The 24,533-nt window shown below is 36.5% G+C and overlaps 1 protein-coding gene across 1 annotated transcript in view; it reads left to right on the top strand.

Annotated features, from left to right (window-relative positions):
- The window catches only part of LOC135848744 (uncharacterized), a 182,261-nt gene that overhangs the window by 148,994 nt on the left and 8,734 nt on the right, over positions 1–24,533 (top strand). The window lies entirely within an intron of this gene.

Here is a 24,533-nt window from a genome sequence, read left to right as displayed (position 1 = left end):
GGAAGTGCCCCTGGATGGGAAGATATGGGTCCTCGAGGATGAGGCACCTTTCGAAAAAATATCGGGGTTTTCGCTCTAGATCCTACTCAACCTGTTTTGAGAAAAATGCCCCAGTTCCAAAACATATCTATAGTATGTATTTGAGATTCTGTGTGTCGGATCAGGTTATCGCCGTTAATGTCCAAGACAGCTTTTAGGATTCTTCGTCTTGGTCTGATTGGTCAGCAACACAATCAGCTTAATTCATACGAATAATTTGACAGTATGTACAAATATAAATAAAAGATTAATTGTGGGGGGGGGGTTGAACGAAGAGAACACGTAAGTGCGTCAAAAAAGTAAGCTGCATCCGCGATCCGCCTCTCACACGTCAGAGGGCAACGCACCCAAAACCAGGAACATTTAACGGCGAGCTCGCAAATGAAAATGAAAATTCTATAGAATATAATTTATCAAGTCGACGTTTCTGCTTCATCCCATGGGTTTGAACACTATAATATAAAGTAATTTCCACCGACAACACTCGACGGTACGTAATCTCGGATCGACTCTTATTAAAAAATATCCGACATCTTTCTCGCCCAAATTCTCATCTCGCGTTTAGGAAATCGAATTATGTTTCGTTCGCGTTCGATTTCGGCGAATAAACCGACTTGGAGCAGAATAAATTGTCGACGATGTTGTGCGACAAAAGGTACCAAACATCGATATCCTATACACGTAAGGTAAGATTGCTGCTGAACAATGAGTAAATTTCTCATTAGTGAGATGAGTTTCTCTTCCTCGTCTTTGTGGCGTTTTTGTTGTTGCGTTGAGAGAGCATCTCGGACTCGATCTCGATGAAAGATGACATTTTATAATCGTGTAGTGAAAAGTGTCATTTATTAAAACGGCTATGATGATGACGATTGCGTTAATTTCATTCGAATAAATCGTCTTCATGTGTTTGTCACGTGGTGATGTGAACGACTTGTTCATCTTGTGTGTGGTTTTTGATTTAGGTGTGATGAGAGAACCTTGTGATTGATTTAATCTCTAGCTTACGGAGGGCAAAGGCAAGAGATAAAAGCTACATCGATATTGACTTTTTTAAAATGGTTTTTTACGTTTATTTATTGGACCCAGTCGATCCAGATGAGCTGCTGCGAGTTTGCCTTTGATCTGTCTGTTTTTTGATTCCAAAAATTAATAGGTACTTTGCTATTCATTGTGATCTTGATCCTTATTTTCAATCAATTTCGAAAATTGTATCCAAATCCAGAGCCATTACGCAGGGGAAAGGATATTTTGTCTGAAACACCAAAGACTTGATTTCAAATCGTTTTACGACCACTCGATCTCTCGTAAAACTGCAGATGCACCGATATGGCGATAACCGCAACATACCAAGACCAACTGCCTGCCATAAGCATACCTCGTACACCAGCACCACCAGGTCTGTTTGCCTTCGCCTTCGCCTTCGCGCCTTCACGCGTCTCTTAACTAACCAATAAAACCATATACAATTCGAAACTCAGCTCTAAAGGGAAGTTTATTTTGACTGCGTACTAAGCACACCCTGGCTCTGGTAACCCTACACACTCGCCCCATATTACACATTCGCAACCCTTATAGTACACCACTTCGCTTCGTACACTTCTTATTAGTCATCGTGTGCTCGTTATTACGATAAAAAGCAGGCAAGACAGGGCAGAGCGACGACGACTACGACGACGCTAAGGTCAATGCACTTCCGTCTCAGTGTATATACGCGTCTGCTGCAGCCGTTTCCGCTGTCGCTGCTCTCTATCCTCAATGCAAAAGGGGAGACGCTCGTTACTTGCACCGAGCCCAGCCCGAGCCTATATACGAGTACGCCGCGGAGACTGAGGTGTAATATTTCTCAATTTTTATATGTTCGCTATAGGCATCAGCTTCGGCACCTTCTTCTATGTATATAACGACAAATAACGTATCCGACAGCCAAGACGAGGACGAAGAATCGCTAAATCGAATCTATGGGTAGCATCGGGTCGCTTTTAGCAGTTCGGTTTCATTTCGTTTTGTTTTCAAAGGCAGCATAGGGAGGCTCGAAGATTCGGATCTCGTTTTCTTATGGGTTTTCCAACCCTCATCATCGTTCGTTGCCGAATACAAAATACACACACAATGCACGTACGCTGAATAATGAAGGTGATAGGAGGGGGTGGGGGGAGGGTGCGACCTAGTATTTGGAGCGAATAGAACGCGTATATTGTAACCGATATGGTAATAAATAATGATTAATTTCGTTTATTCGAGGTCCACGAACCCTGCGATACGATGCAAAAGAAGGTATACGAGTATATAAAGCTGCACCGGCTGTGAAAGTACACACGTGAAAAAAATAGCATGAATGAGAAGACGAGGAACGAGTGCGAGGAGGGGTAAGGCAACGTGAGTTGTGTTTTTTCTGTTTCCAATCATTGTGATTGTCCCTGCCTTGTGAGCCTTTGTTATGAGGTGACTTTTGAATATATTGAAAGCCGACGTCATGATTTTGATGTTGATAAATTTACTGCCAACTTGAAAAAAATCGCTCGAAAAAATTTTCCAAGTTTTTTAAGCTACATTTTTCTTGATTTTTTGAAATTGGAAAAAAATTGGCACCGCGTATTCCAAAAATATTACTGCAGTTTCAGAAATGATATCTTTCAATATTTTTGCTAAAGTAATGTAAAATATTTGCGGGAAAAAAATCCAAAACACGGATTCATCCAATAAATTGATTTACAAATTTTCAACCACCCATGCCATAGAATCGTAAAAGTGGACTTGAATTTTGATGAAAATGGTTCGCATGAATGAATTTATAAAAAAAAAAGGACTTTAGGGACCATTATTCACCAAAAAAATGAACCAAAAAGGGCCTTAAAATGACTTGATTTCTATTACATGAAGAATAGGGTACAATCTGATTAATTAAGGGGACTGAGAAAAATTGGGCATTCATTTGGGTTAAGCTGACTTTTGAAAAATATTGTTGACTTTCTGACATTACGCCGGATTTTGAAAAACTTGGTAGAAAACCGATCAATCCTGGGAAAAAACCTGTTGACTTTTTGACATTAATTCAGGCTTTAAAAAATGGGAGAAAACTCGTCGTGTTTTTGATATTGATTCAGACTTTTTGTTGCTTGAAATTCTAAGGAAAATCGAAGTGAACAAACAAATAGTACGCTTAATTGAAGAAATATAGGTACACTGATAATGTAATAATAAGAGTAAGATCTGGAAACATGTCAGAAGCAAAGAAGATAGGAAGAGGAGTAAGACAGAGATGCCCAATGTCATGTAGCTTGTTCAACATTTACTTTGACCACATGATTAAAGAATAGCTGAAAACCAAGCCAAAAGGACTAGGTAGACATCAATGACACCGATGTCAATACCCTGCTATTCACTGTTGGTCAGGTGGTCTTTGCTGACAACAAAAGTGACTTGCAGAGAGCGATGTACAACCTTCAGAAAGTAGCAGATAAATACAGAATGAGAGTCTCATTGTCAAAAACAAAAGTGATGGCCTTTTAGTGGATAGAGCCAATACACAGTAAAATTGTTGTAAATGGACTGCAGGGCTTGAAAACCGGATAGATATCACTCTCGGTTTTGGTTTTGGTTTTATGTTTTTTGAAAAAATAAAGGTTTTGGTTTCAGTTTTGGTTTAGGTTTTTAAAAATAATATCTCTCTCGTTCCAGTTTTGATGTCAAAGGAATCGGTTTCAGTTTCGGTTTTGGTTTCAGTTTTTTCCTTTTTTCTCAATTTTTTAGAGGGAAGAAGGCCAAGAAAGTGATCACTTTTTCAAATACTTTGTGTATGTGACTAGAAAGAGGCACTTTGGCAGTGCCAAATTTGTCAACTTTTTTAGTTTTCAGGCCTTTTTGCCTTTAGCCTCAGTTTTTACTTCATTTTTACCAAAAATGCAGTATTAATTAACTTAATTACCTGAAAAATTCCAAAACCAAAACCAATTTGGTTTTGAATTGGTTACGCTCTCGGTTTCAGTTTTGAATTTGAGAAAATAACGCTCCCAGTTTTGGTTTTAGTTGTGGGAAAATAACGCTCCTGGATTCAGTTTTGGTTTCAGTTTGCAAGCACTGATTAAGTGATTATTGGACTGCCAGTAGAACAAGTCAGAAGCTTTAAATACCTCAGGTGTGAGCTATCTTATGAAGGAGAGGTTGACTCACAACTTAAAATCAACCAATTCCTGAGAGTAAGTGGGGCAATAAACCGAGCCATCCCTCCTAGAAAAGTCAGAGCTGAGACTCGAATAAGAATCTACAAGGGGTGTTTCATAAGTCATCGCCACGCTCTGTGGCTCAGCTCCTATGAAAGCTACAGAAACGACTGACCGCTCGTTGGATTCAGCAGGATTTTCTAAGTTGTAATACATAATTTCCCATGCAGAAAAATAGTACTACTAAAGTAATACTAAAAGCAGTACTACTTTCAGTAGTACTAAATTGAGCAATTCAGTTTTACTGGCAGTACTACTAAGAAGTATTATTGTAGTACTACTGAGAAAGTATTACTGCAGTACTACTAGGACATATTACTGTAGTACTACTCAAAAGAACTGTACCTAGTACTACATTTTAACATTTTTAAATTAATTTTTAAAAATATTGAGTACATTTGGCACAATTTCTGTTATCAGTAATCGTTTTACTTTTTATCTATCGAATCATTAATCCATATACCATCCAATTCCATTAACGAAAATTTCCTACCTAACCTGAGATTCGAACCTGCAACCCTACGTTCCTAACTACCTAACCTTAACCACTAGACTATGGGGACTTCAATGGATATAGCACATTTTGAACAATATAAGCATATTATCCTTGTTATTCTGAAATATTTCCTTTTTTTTTTTAAATTGCAGTACATTATTAGTATTTTTTTTAAAATTGCAGTACATTATTAGTAAGGCAATTGTTTTAATGATATTGTATATTTTTTTGCTGCACCAAATACCGCAGATAGTAATTTTCTTTACGTTTTGTCAGTTTCATGCAATTTTGAGACAAATTATGACACTTTATAGCGCATTTTTTCGCATATTTTTGGAATAAATAAATGCAAATGCTTATTTTAGTTTTAAAAAAACGTTGATTTTGAAGTTTTTTCAGGTCGTTACAGCTTTTTTGTGGGAGAAAAACAGCAAAAATCAGTTTGAAAAATGGGAAAAAACAAAAATTTTGAAATTGTCAATTCAAAAAACTGAATGTTTATTTTTTTTTAATAGCCTATATGAAAATTAAAAACGATGATCGATGCATTTGTGTTTTAAAATAAATTAATGTTTGACGTTTTTTAGGTTTTCTGATAGCTCATTGAAAATACATACCTACATTTTGATACCTACCCATGATGGAGCAGTTTTATAGCACTTATTTCTGCAGTCTTTGGTTTCTTAGCACAATAATATTAATGTAATGCGTTTTTTTTTTTTTTTTTTTTTTTTTTTTAGATTGTATAATCACTTACTAGGGGGCTTCGCCCCCTAGGTCGCTCCGCGACCTCGACCCCCAGCTCGCGCACTCGCTTCGCTCGTGCTGCTCGCCCTGGACCTCGCTTCGCTCAGGCCTCTCGCCCCTTCGGGGCTCGCTTTTTTGACAACTCAACTCATGCCCCTGCTCCTAAATGCAAATCAGTTGAAATGTGTCAATAGCAAATTCTACTCTGGTTCTAAAGTACAATGTTTAAAAAATTCAAGTTTGAACAATATTTTTATCAATTTCTATACAATGAATTAAGGACATTTTTTTTTCTCAAAAAACTTACATCTATTCACTTCAGATTTATACCTTGAGGTGTTGAATTACTCCGGTATACTTACTGACTTGATAATTATCATCATTTTTTAGGAGTAAATTTTCTGAAATTCTACATATGTAAAATTGGGTAAAAAAAATGTTTGAAATTCTTGTAAAATGATGGCATAAAATGAGTAGGTAGTGAGTATGCTGGAGTAATTCAATTCTATTAAATGAAAATCTGAAGTAGGATAGTCAAATTTGTATCCCAAGTATAGAAAGCTTACCAGTGGTAGCTTAGCTAAGGAAGGGACGTGACTTGAGCCACCCCCCCCCGAGAGTGAAAATTAGAAAAAAAAATGCACGCAATAATGAACCGTTTTTTCGTTTTTCGACCCATTTTTTTCAACAAATTTTCGCTCTCAATTCACTTGAGCAGTAATTGCACCTTCATGTCCATACAAATTATCATACATTACGAAGGGTTTCCATTACATTACCTCTAATTTCGATTTTTCATACCCAAAAATCTGGTTTTGCCCTCTCTTTGAGAAAATTCTGGCTACACTGTACTGAACCCTTCTCCATCTTCACATTAACTTTTTTACAAACAATGTTCCACTAAACATTTAAATTTGTGTGTTGAAATAGAATCCTAACCCAAAAATGATCTCAAGTGTAGAACCTCCTCTCCTTATTATTTTAACAGACACCACAATATTCCAGTTTTAAAAAAATAAAATACTATAGCAATGAATGTAACTCGCAACACAACAACATCATTCCCTCCTCAACACCCCTACGCTGTAAACACGCCCACATAGCAACGTTCTGAGTGTATTGTTGTCAGAGTGTATTGTTGTCGGTGTGCATTGTAATACGTGCATTTCTACACAATAGAGAAAGTGTTTTTTCAATTTTTTCGACCCTTAATTTGAAAAATTCCGATTTTTTTTTCTTGATGACATATCTACACGTCGAAAGGAACGTTTGAAAAAAAAAATTGTCGAAATCGGTTCGATAGAAAAGGCTGGCGAACTCTATCAAGGTTTCTACTCGAAATTCTATTGTTTAAACACAATAGAAAACGTGTTTTTTCAATTTTTTCGGCCCTTAATTTCAAAATTTTCGATTTTTTTTTCTTGATGACATATCTACACGTCAAAAGGAACGTTTTAAAAAAAAATTTGTTGAAATCGGTTCAGTAGAAAAGGCTGGCGGACTCTATCAAGGTTTTCCTTCAAACATCTTTTAATATCACTTATTATGAGCGTTTTTTTTTTTGCTGTTTTTCGAGCATATAGAAATAATTGCCGTATTTATTAGCTAGGTACTTAATTTTTTAAATTTCAGAAAAAACATGTGCTGGGCAGGTATAATTGAAATTCAAACTCACATACCTATTTTTAACAAATAAGTTTAAGCTTGAACATAGACCATAAAATGAGAAATTTTTCTAAAGTAGTATTCAGAATGGTACTATAGTACTACTTGATACCACAATACCGAAGTAGTACTGAATAGTCTTACCTAAAGTAGTACTGGAATAGTACTATCGCATTACTTGGTATCCCAATACTGAAGTACTACTGAATAGTTATACAGAAGTAGTACTAAAGTAATACTAAGTACTACTTAGTTCTACAGTACTGAATTAGTACTCAATAGTTTTACAGAAATAGTACTGAAATAGTACTATAGTACTACTCATCTATGATTTTCTTGCATGGGTTTGTGTCACTAGGTACATTTTTATGTGTTTTGCATTCATTTGAAATGGAAAGTCCGTTGTTTTGCCTTTTGGCTCGGTTTATGTCAAGTATTTGCTCTCTTCCCACTTTAAATCATTGAATAAAAATAAAAAATCACATTTACAAAAAACACTGGATATATTGTTATAATTGCAACGGCCGTTTCGGTAAGACGTACCATATCATCAGACAAAGAGTAAAACACAAGTGATTTGCAGTGCATATACATGAAACGGAATAGGTAAAATTACGTCGAATATTAAATTGTACAAGAATTTAGGGAAGGGGTAGGTGCGTTGTTGGTTGCATAGATGGAAAGCTGCGTAGTATGTTACATTGTATGTTTGATGGAGCTTTCATGACCTCATTGAGAACATTGTATTTGTTTTCTACGTGTCTGAATATTTCAAAATAGTGATCACGACGAATGTTCCAATATCAGATTTCTTCCATCAAACATTTCTGTTTAGCAAATTTCATAGCTTTTTACCCAACTATATAACCATACGAACGCGTGTCAATACTATAGTAGCCCAAAAAGCTATGCAATTTGCTAAACAGAAATGGTTGATGGAAGAAATCCGATATTGGAACATTCGTCGTGATCACTATCTTGAAATATTCAGACATGTAGAAAACAAATAACAAATACAATGTTCTCAATGAGGTCATAAAAGCTCCATCAAACATACAATGTAACATACTACACAGCTTTCCATCTATGCAACCAACAACGCACCTACCCCTTCCCTAAATTCTTGTACAATTTAATATTCGACGTAATTTTACCTATTCCGTTTCATGTATGCACTCTCTGCAAATCACTTGTGTTTTACTCTTTGTCTGATGATGGTACGTCGTACCGAAACGGCCGTTGCAATTATAACAATATATCCAGTGTTTTTTGTAAATGTGATTTTTTATTTTTATTTTTATTCAATTATGTCAAGCACTGAAAGTGAAAAACTCCTTTCCTTATCACTTTAAATCATTCTTCACTGGCTCTTAACTCTTCAAAATGGCATGGCACGCTCTAATCAAATAGTGCTTTGCAATTACCCCACTCTACCTTATATAAGACGTTCAAAAATTACTTTTCAATTTATTGTAAGATTTTTATTTGTATTTGAAATTAAGTCAACTTCAGCAAAAAACATATCCATGATTTGAAACTTCCCCTAGAGACGAGACCTTTGACTTTTGAGAAAATTCAGATGAATTCTTAACTTTGCGTCAGACTTTTAAAACACTTGGGAAAAAGTCACAAATTTTTGAAATTTCTACTTCAAAGGTTTCTAAGTGTCAAGTTTGACTTTTAAGGATTTGGAAAAAAGTCATTGAATTGTAGAAATCATCTTTTAATTTCGGATATTTTGTCAGACTTTTCGTTTCATTTGGTTTTGATTTATTCGTCACTTGAAGATCGGATCTGATCAGATTACATGTACCTGCTACCTGAACAGGTCTGATCAAATTGGTTTGGATCGGCTTCATTGATAATTTATTCAGATTTGTGTGATCTGATCGGATTAGATTAGATTAGATCAGAGTAGGTCAGTAGATATTAACATTCTCCATATATTTGATTAGATTTGTTTAATCGGATCAGATCTATTTTTTTTTTCAAATTCTTCAGCAAAGTCGAACGAAATGTTGTAAAATCAAATATGTAAGTACCTACCTATATTCTAGAAAATATTGAAAAATGACCAAATTTTTTACCAACTTAATGAAGAATTCAACAGTTTTTTTTCTTCAAGTTTTCAAAATTCGGCGTCTGACAGATCCGAGTATTCAAAAATCACCCTTCAGCACAAAATACATATGTAGATATCAATGCCAAAAATATGCCAAATTTGGTACTTTCTGCCAATAAGAACATTATCTCCACACAGCATGCCATAAGTCGTATTATCACGTACATTCTTTTGTATACTTACCATACCACAGAAAACAATATCGTGAAAAGTTTTTTGAAATTTTGCCAAATTTCCAAACCTCGAATCACGACTCGATAGGTTTTAAATTTTTCGTTAAATTACTCACGAATGTGTTCGAGCACATTGGCTAGCTTAGTTCCAAAGCATTTTCTAGTCTCAGCCTCGTATGCGTAGTTTCGTTGTTCGTTCTCAATAATTCGATTCCTCTCTGCTCATTTCCCGAAGTACTTTACACACACATATGTAAAAAAAAAAGTACATCTGAAGTGCAGCAAAAATTACAACTTTTACCATTTATATATACCTTCCAGTACGAACATCAACACGGAAGTTGCCTTCGACTTACATCCGTTATTGTAGGTATGGGTATCGATCGCGTGAAACTTTACCCTCATCTTACGATGTACTATGTATACGGTATAGTATACGGTATAGTATACAGCATACGACAATACAACCTCATACATACATATATCTACCTCTACTCTATTCGTACACCATACACGACTATACGGAGCTTTTACTCGAACCGCAGCATTAGATATGTGTATAAGAGTATTCGTATCTACCTACTACGTCCATATAGTCGTAACTCATATAGGTACACCATCCACCACATACGATATAAACAACTCTCCGGTAGTACGAGTACATCAGCCTCCTTTTTACCCCTTTCTGTTGCCCCCTTCGTTGGTTGCACGCCATTCCATCTCGTACGTAGTAATACGTCAACGGCCATAACGTCTTTTGAAAAAGCTGCATTATACGTGCGGCGAGCTTTTAAGTAATTGCTCGATAGGATCCCCCGCATGATGGACGGGTTGCAGTGGCTGTGTGGCCCCGGCTGGCTGGTTGGCTTTTCCTCCTTGCTTGGAATTCTCCATCTACAACCACGTCGATAATATCTTCTCATATAATATACTCTGCGCCACACATATAATGGGAGAGTAAATCGAGTCGACGTACAAGGGCTGGAGCAGTATACGTATTACTCGTATGTAATATAATTCAACTCCATCCTCGTTCGTCATCTATAATATCTCGCTAGCCAGTAGGTGCATTAATGCTGGTAATTTTCCTTCGTAGTTTTCGTGCGGGGTCGTGGCCCTGGGCCTAAAGCGACTGACTGCAGCAGCATAAAATCCCATTAACGCCCTACTATGTATGTACTTTGTAGTTGGAGTATTTTTAGGTTATAAGTTGAGTTTGCAACTGGTATTTTATGAGAGAGATGCGTACTATAGGACGCTTTATAATTGCAGTTCTACGATTCCGTTAAGTTGAGAGTTCCAATTCCCCATAATACTATCTATGGATTATAATGCTCATAAAATATATAGTTTCTCTGGTACATGTACTGGTAGTAACGAGCTGGAGATCGTTGTAATTTGCATAATTTACTTTTTTTTCATTTCTCAGCTCCCCCAATTGTTCCACGAGAGTATGGGTTTAATATACCAACGACTTGAATTAGGCAGTAGAGCTTGCACTTCTTGGTTTGTGTGAGCTTAGACTTATTGTATTTGATTTGGTTGCCTAACTTGTGAGCCTTTGAAACAATAAAGAGGGGAGGGGTGTGTAAAAAGGCCATAAAAATAGTAGTAAATAGTACAACAAAAACTAAATTTATCGATGTAATCAAATACATGATTCAAATTTCAAACGATCATCCTACCATTGATATCCTCACCTGCCAAAATATCTTCATCAAAATGTACAATTTTTCTAAGATCCTTTCAGAAACTCCTGCAGGATCTTCTTCAGTACAATGTTTTTCAGATTCAAAATTCCCCTCAAAAATGCATTCCCAATGTGGAGTATTTTCAAAATTTCCCTCCTCTTTTCTAAAAAATACCTACGTTCTGAATAATTGAAAATTTTTTCAAATTTTTCACTCCATTGCTGCCAACCGAAGTTATGCTTAGATACGTAATAAAGTTTTTCCCCGTTTTTGATGAACGCTTCATTAATTAGTTGAATATTAAACCAATTGACGTACATATAGATAGGTAGGTAATCTATAGTCTGAGTGAGAGCGAAGGCCTTTTATAATAAGCAGATAGTTTTATGGACTTTTTTGTTACATGTAGCCTAATTATGGATTCCTTGACGAAATGATTTCCAATCAACTAATCCACTTTATTGTTTTGGTTTTTTTTTTTGTTCCAGGTGAGTGAACATTTTCATCATTAATAGGGTTAACTAAAGAATACAATAATAAGTAAGTGGAATATTGATGATTTATTTGTATTTAAGAATTTAATTAGTTAGGTATTTATTGTTGAAATATGATTATCCAAATATTTATCTTACCTCGTAAAATAGGACGCCATGTCATACCTTTGTACCTTTTAAATTATTTCTCATTTCTGAGTTGATTTTAACTACATATAATAGAAGCGGACTCGTATAGATAAATGCCAGAAAGGTATTCCAAGTTTCTAAAAAACATTTTTTTTTCTAATGTTCCCACTCTTTTGGTCTCTCACTTGAAAATTTTAAAATATTTTTATTCCTACTGCTTGTAACCGAAACCTGTCACGTTTTTCGAGATTCCCTTTAATTACGAGAATCGTAATTGCAGATTAAAACCTTCATTAGAAACGACTGTAAATTAAAATACGTAATTCGAAACGAAACGAATCCATCGCATCGTAGAGTCGTATATCGAAGTGAAAATTACAGCACGTATAAATAGTTGGAAAATAGTTAGTATATAGTTTTAAAACATAGTCGAAATACTTTTCATAAATAAATAAGAAAAGTGTAAAAGTTTTATACACGAATGACAAGAATTAGATGTCTTTTCGCCGTCTTTCTTTCAACTACCGGTATTGTTCTCGCATTCTCATTTCTCGTTGATAAAGTTTTTCCAAAAGTTTATACGAGGTCGTCGCTGGTGTAGACGAGTCGTCGAGTCGAGTATACCTCTATATCTAGGTATAAGCTTTTATTTAGTAAATTGTACGGTGTAGGTGTTCGTATTGTGTGGCATTTGACGTCGTCGATAAATGATTTAATATTCCGTATAAATAATTCGCTGGCGATGATAAACAGTACCTACGTTAAAGTTTGCAAGTTTGATTAGTTGTTACGTCTTGAAGGAGTTTAATTTTTAATACAGAAAATAACGAAGAGGAAAATGAATGAATGATACGCTCTTTATTTTGACGATGCAGACGATGATGACGGTTTTCTCTTTGGTAAAAGCAAGAGAACTTTAAGGTTGTTTAATGGTTTCCATTGTTTTCAGTTTATTTCTGGTATCGTAGATTTATTCTCGTGTACCTAAATTAGAGTTTGGAATGTTTTGCTCAATTTTATACGTATACTGGAAAAACAGGTACTTACTCTGTTTTCGAAGAGATGTACATATATGAAAAATCTGAGTAAATTTTTTTAAAAAGGGAGTGTTATTCACATCATGAAACGGGATAAAGGATTTGGGCAGTTTTTTCTACGAACTATGCATGTGCTCTATTCATTCTCATGCATCACAATTTTTCTTCATTTTCTTTTACAGGGTGCTTAACGGTCCTATAAGTCCTGCAAGTCCTGTTTTTTTTTTTTTTTTAACCAGACTTCAAATTTTCAACTTACGAGTAGTTCTCCCTTTTTTTGGAATTTCGAAAAAATTTTGTTGAAAAGTGCTCATTTGTCGGTCTTTTGTACAACTTGAATTACACATTTTTGAGAACCGTTACCTTTGCTTTGTTCGGACTATTTTTTGTTCTTCTTTTCCATAATGAAGACCTTAATATTGTTCCTATTCAATTTAGTTTTGCATAGTACTTTTGATATTGCACAGTGCTTTCGATTTCACGCTGAGCTTTCAAGCTTTAGGTTTCAGGTTTCACATAGTGCTTTCAATACTGCATTGTGCTTTTGAGCTTTCAGTTTTGCGTTGAGAGTACATTTAAGCTTTCGATTTAGCATTAGTGCTTTGATATTGCGTAGTACATACTTTTGATATACGAAGCTTTCAATTTCATGTGGTGCTTTTGATATCACATTGTGCTTTGGAACTTTCAGTTTTGCATTGTGCTTTCAATTGTAGGTAAGAATAGGCTTTTCAAAGTAAGCTACACACAGTGTTACAATATACAGCTGTGCGTAAGTTTTTCGTTGAGTTCTAAAAGTTTTCAAAAAATTTGGAGTGGGTTGTTCAAGTCATTTATTTAGAAGGAAAAAGATCCCCCCCAGTCATTATTTTGGACTAATTTTACTCATAATTGAAGTAACTTTTGCAAAACTCTTGAGATGGAAATTTAAAAAAATTGATCATTTATGAAAGCTGATCACCTCCAGCAACTGACTCTGAAGGCTGCTGTAATCAACTTTGAAAGCTGAAAATTTAATCCTATTATATGTCTGTAAATTCTACATTCTGAATCAATTAACGTTTAAAAGAATCACCAACAAGAGATGACAGGTTGAATAAATTACCCCAGATCGAGAGAGTTACAAGAGGTAAATACTTAGCGCTATACTGAACCATTTTTCGCAAAAAAACTCAATTTTAGGACAGCCCTCTCCCCAAATGTGGACTTGGAGGAGTCCAATAGTGAGTCTAACTTCATATTTGTGTTCAGGAGGTTCAATTCATACCTATGAAAATGATATGGTACCTGTACCGTAATGGTACATATGAAATTGGAAATGAGAAGAGCTGATAACAACCAAAAATAATAAACAATTCTGGTAACTAGAATGAGCAGCCGTGTATTTCTTACAGAGAGCCGCTACATAACTCCCCTTCCAGTGGAGGAGCTGCGATTTCAAAAAACAGTGAGACAGAATGAGTTGATTTTGAATTGGTTAGTCGATGACTGATGTTGAAATTTGTTGATTCTGAAGAAAAAATGCTGATTCAGGATAATTGAGGTTGCATCTATGAGAATGTCTGAATTGTCTGACCAGATTGCGAATTGTGAACTACTGGAGACTAACAGTTGAATCGTTGACATTTGCATTGAGATTGTATGTTGAATCGTCTGATTGAGGCGAGTGAATTCTGACAAAGCATATGGGGCTCACTGCTCACTACCGCCACATTTGGCAAAGTCTCCAGCGCCCATCATTAATGAGGGCAATTTTGCATGAGACGGTATCTTCCTTATATACTAATTGTCAACATACTGTATCTGCGAGAAGTAAAAATGGTATACTTAGTTTGAGGCAGAAATGTCACTGTAATATCTTTTAGTGATGTCTATGTGATATCATCAAAGTTATATTTTTGAGACATTGCGGCCAAATATTTCTTTTTCCATTCCAAAGCAATGTCGCAAAAATGTCACAGGAATATTACTTTGTAATGTCCTATACACATCACAAAATTACATCACTGTGATATTAATGTCACAGCATGCTTACTGGGAAATCTCAACTGCAACTCCAAACTTCAGGACTTGAGAGAAGAGAATATTTTTGAAGAAATCTATACTATAAAGCTGCAAGAAAAATAAATACCCAAAAAATACCCAAAAAATTCCCAGCCCGATCTATGGCACCTAGAGAGCTAATTTTATTTTAAACCGACAGCTTAACTTCTCCAGAATATAGGAAAAATACGCGAGGGCAAAATTTTTGGAATTAAAGGGCCCAAATTTTGAGTTTAAATGGGCTGTTTTTGCCTTTTTTCGATTATTCTCAAATTTATCAAGAACGAAAAAAGGTAGAAAGGCGGTCAATATCTCATTTTGAAGAGGATTAAATACTGAACATTTCCCTCGATTACATTACCACTCTAGGGTTTTTAGTTTTTGAGCTATTTTGAATCCAAATTTGAATTAAATTATCTCGAAAACTAAAAACGCTAGATGGGTACTGTCAACGAGGGAAATGTTTGAAATTTCATGCTCTGTAAGCTGGTGAAAACAGATTAGAAAAAAGTTGCTCAGATCGTGCGATTTTGATCGTTTTTTATGGAATCTTGAAACAAAAAACCGTTAAGATGATGCGTGTACTTATACACCCACACAAGTATACACACAACCACCAACGTACAACGCGATGCCATGTCGTTGTTATTCCAGACAGGATCACGCGACATGCGCGCGCATACAAACCTCCCACTCCTCCAACAACGGATTTCTTACAGCAATGCGAGGATTATGATTTATGGCTTATGCAATGCAAATCGATGAAGCGTGAAATTGCCATTGTCAACAGAAACAGATATTATTGCTAAGATGTTATAATGTTAAACCATTTATCTTTGGTGCTTTGCTTTCGCGTCTATCATCCATCATTTTGATCAAAGGGAGCAAACCTCTTCTGAGAGTGAGCGAAGGGGGGTTTGGGGGCGCAGCCCCCAAGAGCGAGTTCCGAGGGCGAAGCCCGAGGAACGAGTATGGGGGTTGGGCCGCGAAGCGGCCAGGGGGCGTAGCCCCCTAGTACATTATACATATTATTATTTGAGGAGGTGGATAGCAGAACGCAATAACTCCATTTTTGTTTTTTTTGGGAAATTAGGAAAAATGGTCAGGAGGGGAAGGGTGGGGGGTTGAGTTCCAAAGTTGGTGTCAAATGAAAGGGGGGGGTGCCATAAATAAAATTTCCACTCAATTTCAAAATTTTGGTCACCTGGGTAAGCACAGAGAGGAAAAGAAAAAAAAGTTATTGCGTTTTGAAAGCAAATTTTTTTTTTTGGTGTTTTTCTGCAAAAAATACGTATTTTTTATTTGAAAAAATTGAAAAATTATAGAAAAAAAGTATGTTTAATCGAAAATTTTCAATAAAAAACTGGAATGCGAAATTCAAACAATTCCTGTGTGTGATATAGCGTTCAGAGAGTGGGAACGAAAGCACAATTTTTTTCAGTAACTCCTACCCAATGAGTTTCAGTATCTACCCGATGAAAAAAAAACAGTGTTACCACATCTGCACAACTGAAATGTATAAAAAGTAGTGGACTTATTGCGTTTTGCAAACAAAATCTCATTTTTTAATGCATTTAGCTCTAAAATCAGACTTTTTTCCCTCGATTGCGCTATGATATTCAACTGATGGACAAAATCTGACACTGGGAATGGATTCCCCGTTGAATTTTACATAAGGATAGATATCTAACTCAATTTTCGTAATTTTGGAGTTATTGCGTTCTGCTATCCACCTCCTCATTTATTACATCACTCTCAATTTGCTGAACTAAAAGGTATCCTATCACTTTATGATTTTAATTTTTTTTTCAAATATTTCAGTGTAATATTTATGTGACATTGCCAAAATGTCCCTACATTGGTGTGAGTGATGTCTTGGTGACCATTTTGCTGGGTACATTTTACATATATCACCAGTAAGTCACAAAGACATCACAATGCAATATTACATATCTCCTCTGTGATATTGCATGATGTTATAGTGACATTGCAATGCTTACTGGGCATGACCCAAAAAAATCACATTTTTGAGTTTTTTGAGTTTTTGAAAATAGCTCAACCCTACCAGCAACACTGTGAAAAGACCAAAATGAAAGTGTCAGCAAGAACAAGAACAAACCTGATCTGAAAGTTGATAGGTGGCAGATGGGGAGCTAAACCACAGGTCCTGCATAAGTCAACACTAGCACTGTGTTATTCATTCGCAGAATATGCATGCCCAGTATGGGTAGGGAAGTATGGGGACAATCAGCCCATACTAAAAAAAGTAAATGTGACTCTAAATGAAGCCTGTTGATTGGTGTTAGAGCGCCTCAAACCTACTCCACTCACTGCTCTGCATCGTCTCACAGGGATTGCACTGCCAGAGGTATGTACTGGAGGTGGCTGCCAGAGCAGAAAAAACTAAAACAACACACAACCCCTTACACCCCATGTATAGCTACAACGAATTACCAGAGAGCAGACTAAAATCCAGACACCATTTCCTGAGAACAGTAAATGAATTAGGTGCTCATGCCGCGAAGTTGAGCGCTGTTAAATCTGGAATACAGCATCAAGAAGCAATAATACTATGAGCGAATTGTTGCCTCGAGGCAGCCAACTGAAATAGGTACCTCCTGGAAAACGCTGAGTAGACTGAGAAGTGGAACAACATGCTCAAAATCCAACCTATATGTACAGATGGCACTTGGCACTTGGCTGATGATGATCTATGGGTATTTGATGAGATACCAAAACGATAGACACCTTTTCAAGTGTCGATTAGACAGTGACTTTGACGTGGATAAACTGGACCAGACAATTGACGACAAGGGGATGAAGTTCCTCGAATGCTGGGACAAGAAGGGAATTTAGACAGAGACAAAAGAATAAAAGATGGAAAAATTTTCAAAAATGTTCAAAAATTGTGCCTACTCATCTAAAAACATATTTTCAGAAGAAAAAAAAATTTTGCATGACCAGAATCAAGTTTGAAGATATATCGGTTTCAAATTTTCTTTGATCAATATCTCCTCCCTAGGGAGCCAAAAAATTTGAAAAAATTTACTTGGTAAGACTCTCGTCACTTTCTATACCTAGATTTTGGGTGATATAAAAATTTTTCATTCATAACTCGTTGAAGTACCGAATTTTTTCCTTGAAAAAAAAGTTTCTTCGTTGTTGTGGGCAAGGGGGCGGAGTGGTGGAAATTCCACCATAGGTTCTCAATGGATCCTCCGTAGTCTGCACCTTCGAAGCTTCAATACCCGATTTTTCGATTGTGTGTGTGAGGGGGGGGGGTTGCCTTAACACTGATCTTGAGTCCACTTCCAAGTACTCGTAAGTAACGTTGTGGGTGATAAAAAACGACTGGTTTTCAACATTTGTACTCGTATTTATTTTACGATTCGTAATATTCTGGAAGTATTGTTCAATTGGCGTGACCACAAGTAGATTGCATTGAGATCTTACTTGTCATTTGCGCATTATCGCGAAAACAATCGCTAGTTGTACCTTTACAGGTACCTATGTACAATACGATACAGGCGCATGCAACATTCAGAATACACATTTACGATCCAATACGATCGCAATCAAGCCGACGACGATTAATCAGTCGATCGAACGCCTTGAAAACAACAATGAAAATTGCCGCAAAAAACATTGACACGCCGACCAACTTCGCAGATGCGATGACGTGCTTTCGTATGCGCCAATCTGAAAACAGGGCGAAGAGATACGTACGAGTAAATCGTAAGTTCAACTTGAAACTTGCATCACCTGTTAAGGACAACTTTTTCAGAGATGCATATCGTCCTCGAGAGCCGATGCAGGGGGACTGAAGTGTGAAGTGCAAAGGTGTGAGAGATCAAAGAGGGAAAAATTCACGTAATTATTACGTAGCTAGGTCGTACATGTTGCTCAGAGGCAAGTGTAAGTGTACGTAGTTGTCGTCAAGGTGAAATTATCGCGTACCCGTGAATTACGTAACATATAGCGGTGTCATGTCATGGTCGTGGGCTGGCGGAAATGCACAACGGAGAGGTCTCCCAAGCCTACTATGAATTCTGAGAAGAACTACAAATGATGTAAGTGAGGCTGGTTCCGTACTTTTTTTGAGTTTTTCGCTGCCTTTTGTAAATTCGATCCGACGAATACGAGTATCCGTAAGTAAAAAGATATATGTGGACTTCAAAGATGGACAGCAACGCCTAGACCTCGTCTTCACGAACGATACCGATACCTCGCGATTTGATTCCTCACTTCCTAGTTTTTTACACGATGTTAAGTCGACGATGACGGTATACTTAGTATCAAAATGAATGTTCAAAGCTCGGCATTCGATTGCCAAAGCAGCGCCAGCACTCATGCAGTAGCAGTATGGAGTACGATACGATACGATGGCGTTGTTTTCTCTCTTCTCAATCATTATGTAATTTGACCCATATTCGCTCGAGTCGACGATATAGTATAGTAGATGCAACCTCGTCCTTTACGTTTTGCTTTTTACTACCGCGAGTTGAGCTCTCGTACGTACACCTCGTCATGTCAGCTCCATTCATTGAAAAGAGACGCGAACGGTGAACGATACGATACGATGAGATGCTGCAAGTACGACTACGCACGCTTCCCCATTGTGAACTCGACGCTCAGTGTATAGATTTTTCCGTTCTATTACCGTTTTTGCTGCTGGTGAGTGGCGATGGTCGAGCTCGAGGTGGTGGTACTTTCAAGTGTTTCTGTCCTACTGTACGAGTACGTAGTATATCCGAAGGGAGGTTCATAAAAGCCCCAAGTCATAGAGAAAGAGAGAAGACGAGACGAGAAAAGGATAGAAAGAAAAACCCATTTCCGCATTTCGTCGTATTTTTTTTCCTTCTTCTCCTCAATTGTACGAGTAGTCCAGAGTACCTGCTACGTAGGTACTCCATAACCACACCCTATAAACGCTGTAGTCAAGGTTTAAGGTGTGTCTTTTTCACTCTACACGATTCAGGATCAGGACTGACTGACTATAAGTTTTCAGCCAAGTTTATGCAGCGTTAATTTGGGTTTTGAAGTTGGAGAATTGGAGAGGTGTAATGGGTGTTGATTATTCAGCCCCCTTTTATACATACGAGCGGTTTTATGCCACACGAAACGAATTCACCCAGTGAGGTATATCTAGTTAGGCTATATTGATGACCTGGTTTGTTACTGAGGTCAGAATCAGGTCAAATTTAATAACCGAGGTCGGGCATTTCGAGGTACGAGCAGAATCTCGATGCGTATTATGAATTTTCTTCTTTAATATACGTAAGATTTTTCCTAAGGACAATAGTCGTCAAATTTTCCAATTGTTTGTTTGAAAATGAGCAATATAACTTCATCAAGAAAATTTTAATTTTTTTCACAATTTAAAATATTTGTTTCGAGTTTTTATAATTTTTTCGTTTTTTTTTTTTGCCAAAATTGTTGTAACATTTTTTTTGCAACCATTTTAATTTTCCAATTTTTTGTAAAAAAATTGATATTAGAACGTGATTGTAATTTTAGCAATCGCAAATTTTTTAGTTTTTCCACAAAATTTCACTTTTTTTGGATTTTAAAATTATTTTTAAATTTCTAAAATTTTTGGGGTTATTTTTCTAAGTCTTTCATTGAAATTTCAACAAAATACCTGGCTTTTGCAACTGATCTTGTTTCTTCTTTCGTCGAGTAAATAGTAATTCGCTCGTATCACGCTGTTTTTTTTTTCAGCGAGATCATTATTATGTACTAGCGATAAATTCATCTGGTATTGTTTACCTACTTCTGGTATGAACACTTTCAGGCAGCCATATAGTGTAGTCAATTCAGTCATTATCCATTTACCCATTAAGTACACGTATGAACTTGGGTAATGGGTTGGGTATTCTTGGAATTGGTGGCTGTAAATATACTCGCACAGCATCTCACGACCACAGTTAGTTCTTAGGTGCGAAGAAAGTCGAGGGGAACCAGTGTGAATATAACTAATGGTCGTCCTCCAGCGTAAAAGTATATAAATGTACTTAACGACAAGTCGCCTTCATCGTATATACCATAGTACAGCCTAAGTATTGTTTCACACTACGCACTTTAACGCCAGAGCGCCATAGCATTCTGAGAATATACATAAGAACTTGGTTAATCGCGGTTCATTCAATTAACCGCGAGTAATTAAAAGGAGGCGAACTTTATGCGCCGAGGGGAGAAAGCCATTATTATGAAAAATTAACCTAGCTTATATTTCCATGTACTCAACGATACCGTATACGTAGAAAAATTATCAACGTAAACAGTTACCCCTGCTGAGATACACGCCATTGGTCTTGGGCTGGTGGTGTTGTCGTCGTCGTCATGAACATGTTGTTGTATCGCTGTTGTAAAAATAAACAGATCTTTGAACCGGTATCTAAAGTAAAATTACGTACATCGTGCTGCTGCTGATGTTGCTGTACAAGTACATCTATATACATGGTACATATACAGTAAAGATATCGTAGGTACTATTATTAGAGCAGCTTGCAGAGAAGTGTGTTCCACAATGTCATGCCAGTGCCACAGTTGCACACACTACAAGTATAATTACGATGGACTATGTACGAGCTTCCTGCCAGAGCTGGCTGCCTGGCTGGTGTCTTTGTTACTAGTATACCATGTAGTACGTGTTATCTTAATTGTAAAGAAATTCATAGTCTGTATCGATCGACGGTTGTGCACCCAGTACCAGTATTTTTTGACGATGAAAGGTGCTACGCGCAAGATGCACATCAGTGACGTTCAGAAAAGGTAAATACACTCGAATGGATGACAACTGCCATACCCGTACACCTTCTTTTATTTAGGTAGATAATATCATAAAATTAGAGATAGGGAATTCAGGAAATTTGAAGAAAACAAGTTACATAAATAATGAAGTTTGGCCCTTGATCAGTCACTCAGTCAGCTTAGTGCGGAGTGGTTGCTGTGACTAGGCATTTTTTGGATCAAAAGGGGACCCAAGTTTGAACCCTGAGGGACACCAGATGGATAGGGGTATATCATGGATATTTTGTTTTTATAAGACACATATTGCACCCTTCCATTCAGATAAGACTAGAACAAACTACACAAGTTGTGAGAGAAACCAAGTTTGCCGAGTTCAAGTATTAGAAATCTATGGCTGACACTATCAAATGCTTTTTTAAAATCGGTATATATTGCATCCACTTGACCACCACCATTAAGGGAGCTCAGACAGAACTCAACAAAGTTGATACGATTTTTGTTGACTGACCTGCCTTCAACAAAACCATGCTGGTTTGATGAAATGAGATTTTCAATTTTAGGATACAGTTTGCCATATATGTATGATCATTTCAAATAGTTTTGCAGGGATTGGAATTAATGATATTGGTCTATAGTTAGTAACTTTTTCTAGTGTGGTTTTTTTGGAACAGGGATGACTTTTGAGCATTTCCATCCAGTTGGAAATTTATTCTTGTAAATTATCAGATTAAATACAGGGGTCGGCGTAAGTTAGTATTCGCATTCGAAAACTGATGAGTTTTCTTCAACACCCTGTTGTGTGTAATTAGTAGATAGAGGGTCATGTAAGTAGTGTGTTGTGTTCGTAGAAGTCCCACCAACACCATGGTAGTAATAGTTTCGTTCCCCATTATGTCACTACAGAAAAAAAATTACTTTTTGTTTTAAAAAATTTTTGTTTGTGCAAATCGGAATACTAACTTACGCCGACCCCTGTATAAAGATAAGGGGTTTAAACAAGAATTCTCCCACACCCTTGCATACCCTACATAGGAGGTAGGGTGGTTCATGTAACATTTTTTTTTTTTGAAATCTGAAGGTCTTACCCCATAATTTTGTTCCTTTTGATGAAAAAATAATTACACCATAAAAATTTTGTTGAAAAATAATAATATTTAGAGGTCGTGCACAAGCGTTAAATGTTGAGAGCTATGAGTGCGCGAAAGCACAATACTTCCCACAATGGTGCCAAGGGAAATGCAAGGAAGCTTAACGGGTTGATTCTACGCAACTGTACTGAGAGTGGCATCCCCACTACAACTTATTAAGTGATACCAATTTTTTTGAGGTTTTTAAAACAACTATTCCAAAGTATTGATTATGATGTTTCGGCAGTAGAATTCATTTGAACCTGAATTATAGAATTTTGAAATCAAAAAATTCCATTTTTATTAAGTAATACCTCTTAAATTCATAATAATTGATAAAACATCAACTATTGAACTACAAGTGCTGAATCTTATAAAATATTCATATTTCAACGTAAATTTATCCCATAAATTGTTTCGCTTTGGTTTCAAATTAGAATAGAATAATACAACCTCAAATACATACTCCTACTTTTTTCTTTACTTTTCAAATCTTTTGTATGTTATATTTTCACCTTCAGTGATCTTTGGAATTGAAAAATTGTTGTTGACTCATCATTAATAACATCTTAAAAGCTCACTAAGGACTAGATTTACTTATCATGCATTGTACAGGGGATAACATGTTGTAATCTGCTTCGATGCAACGAGGGGATGCAACGCTGCGTTCCCCAGCACCCATCTGTGGGAAGTTTTCGCTCGACCAGCTCATAGGTACCTTCTCAACACTTAACTCTCATGCGCGCCCTCTAAATATTATTTTTTTGACCTGAAATTTTTTGTCAAGTGTTTTTTGACCAAATGGAACACTTCTAGGGGATAAGCTCAAAAAATTGAAACATAAAATTTTTTCTATTGTTCTTTGAACAGTTTGAACCACCCTAATAGGAGGGTACATTATCTGGCCCTAGTGTGCTGTGTGCGCTTGACTTTCAGCTTTGAGATAGCAAATTTGACCTCTTTTTACCTAACCTGTGCAATGGGCATTATGGAACATACACCTGAGAGGGATGAAACACACACTGAGTTGTCGCTATTAGTTTAATCATCTTTTACATAAACCAATTGGAAGAACTCTGCAAATGAGTCAGCAGTACCATCCGCATGTCTTTCTGTTCCATGCATATCATACATTTTGTCACAAGGGTTGTGTTTAGCTGATCTTTTTCAATTCATTTCTCTCCAAAAATTCTGTGGAGTAGTGGTATAATTTTGCTCCAGTCCAGCATTGTAGTTCTCAAGGGCAATTTTAGTCATTTTGTTTGCCTCTTTTCTGAGGTCTTTAAATTTTTCTCTGTGCTCCTGCTAACCAGTTTTAATAAACAGTTGCATTGACTCCTCTTTCTCCTTCAATTTTTTAATTATATCACAGCTGAACCATGGAGGATATTTTGTTCCCTTCCCTGACTTGATTTCCTTAACATAAGGTACATGGTTGGAAATTATTTCATTTACTACACTTCAATAGAATTTCTCTGCCTGATCTACCTCAGTTAAGTATTGCATATAAGTGATTCCATTTGAAATCTCTAAATGCATAGTACATACTATACATACTTACCTAGAAAGTCAGCTTTTGCAAAATTTAGTTTAGGCGAATAGTGATGACTATGTCTCTTAGCTTTTGGGCTTTTATGTGCATTTATGAAATATTTCACCAATATGTAGACGGACATGTGAAAAATCCCCCCCCCCTAACTTGTCAGTGAAATTTCGAGAAAAACCATTTTTCTGGCTACGATTTTGCAAGTAATAAGAAGTACACATTGGAAAAATCTTGCCACCATCTTAAACGAA

This window comes from Planococcus citri, chromosome 5 (assembly GCF_950023065.1).
Source record: "Planococcus citri chromosome 5, ihPlaCitr1.1, whole genome shotgun sequence".
Classification (NCBI taxonomy): Eukaryota; Metazoa; Arthropoda; class Insecta; order Hemiptera; family Pseudococcidae; genus Planococcus; species Planococcus citri.
This window is presented reverse-complemented; position numbering and strand designations above follow the sequence as displayed.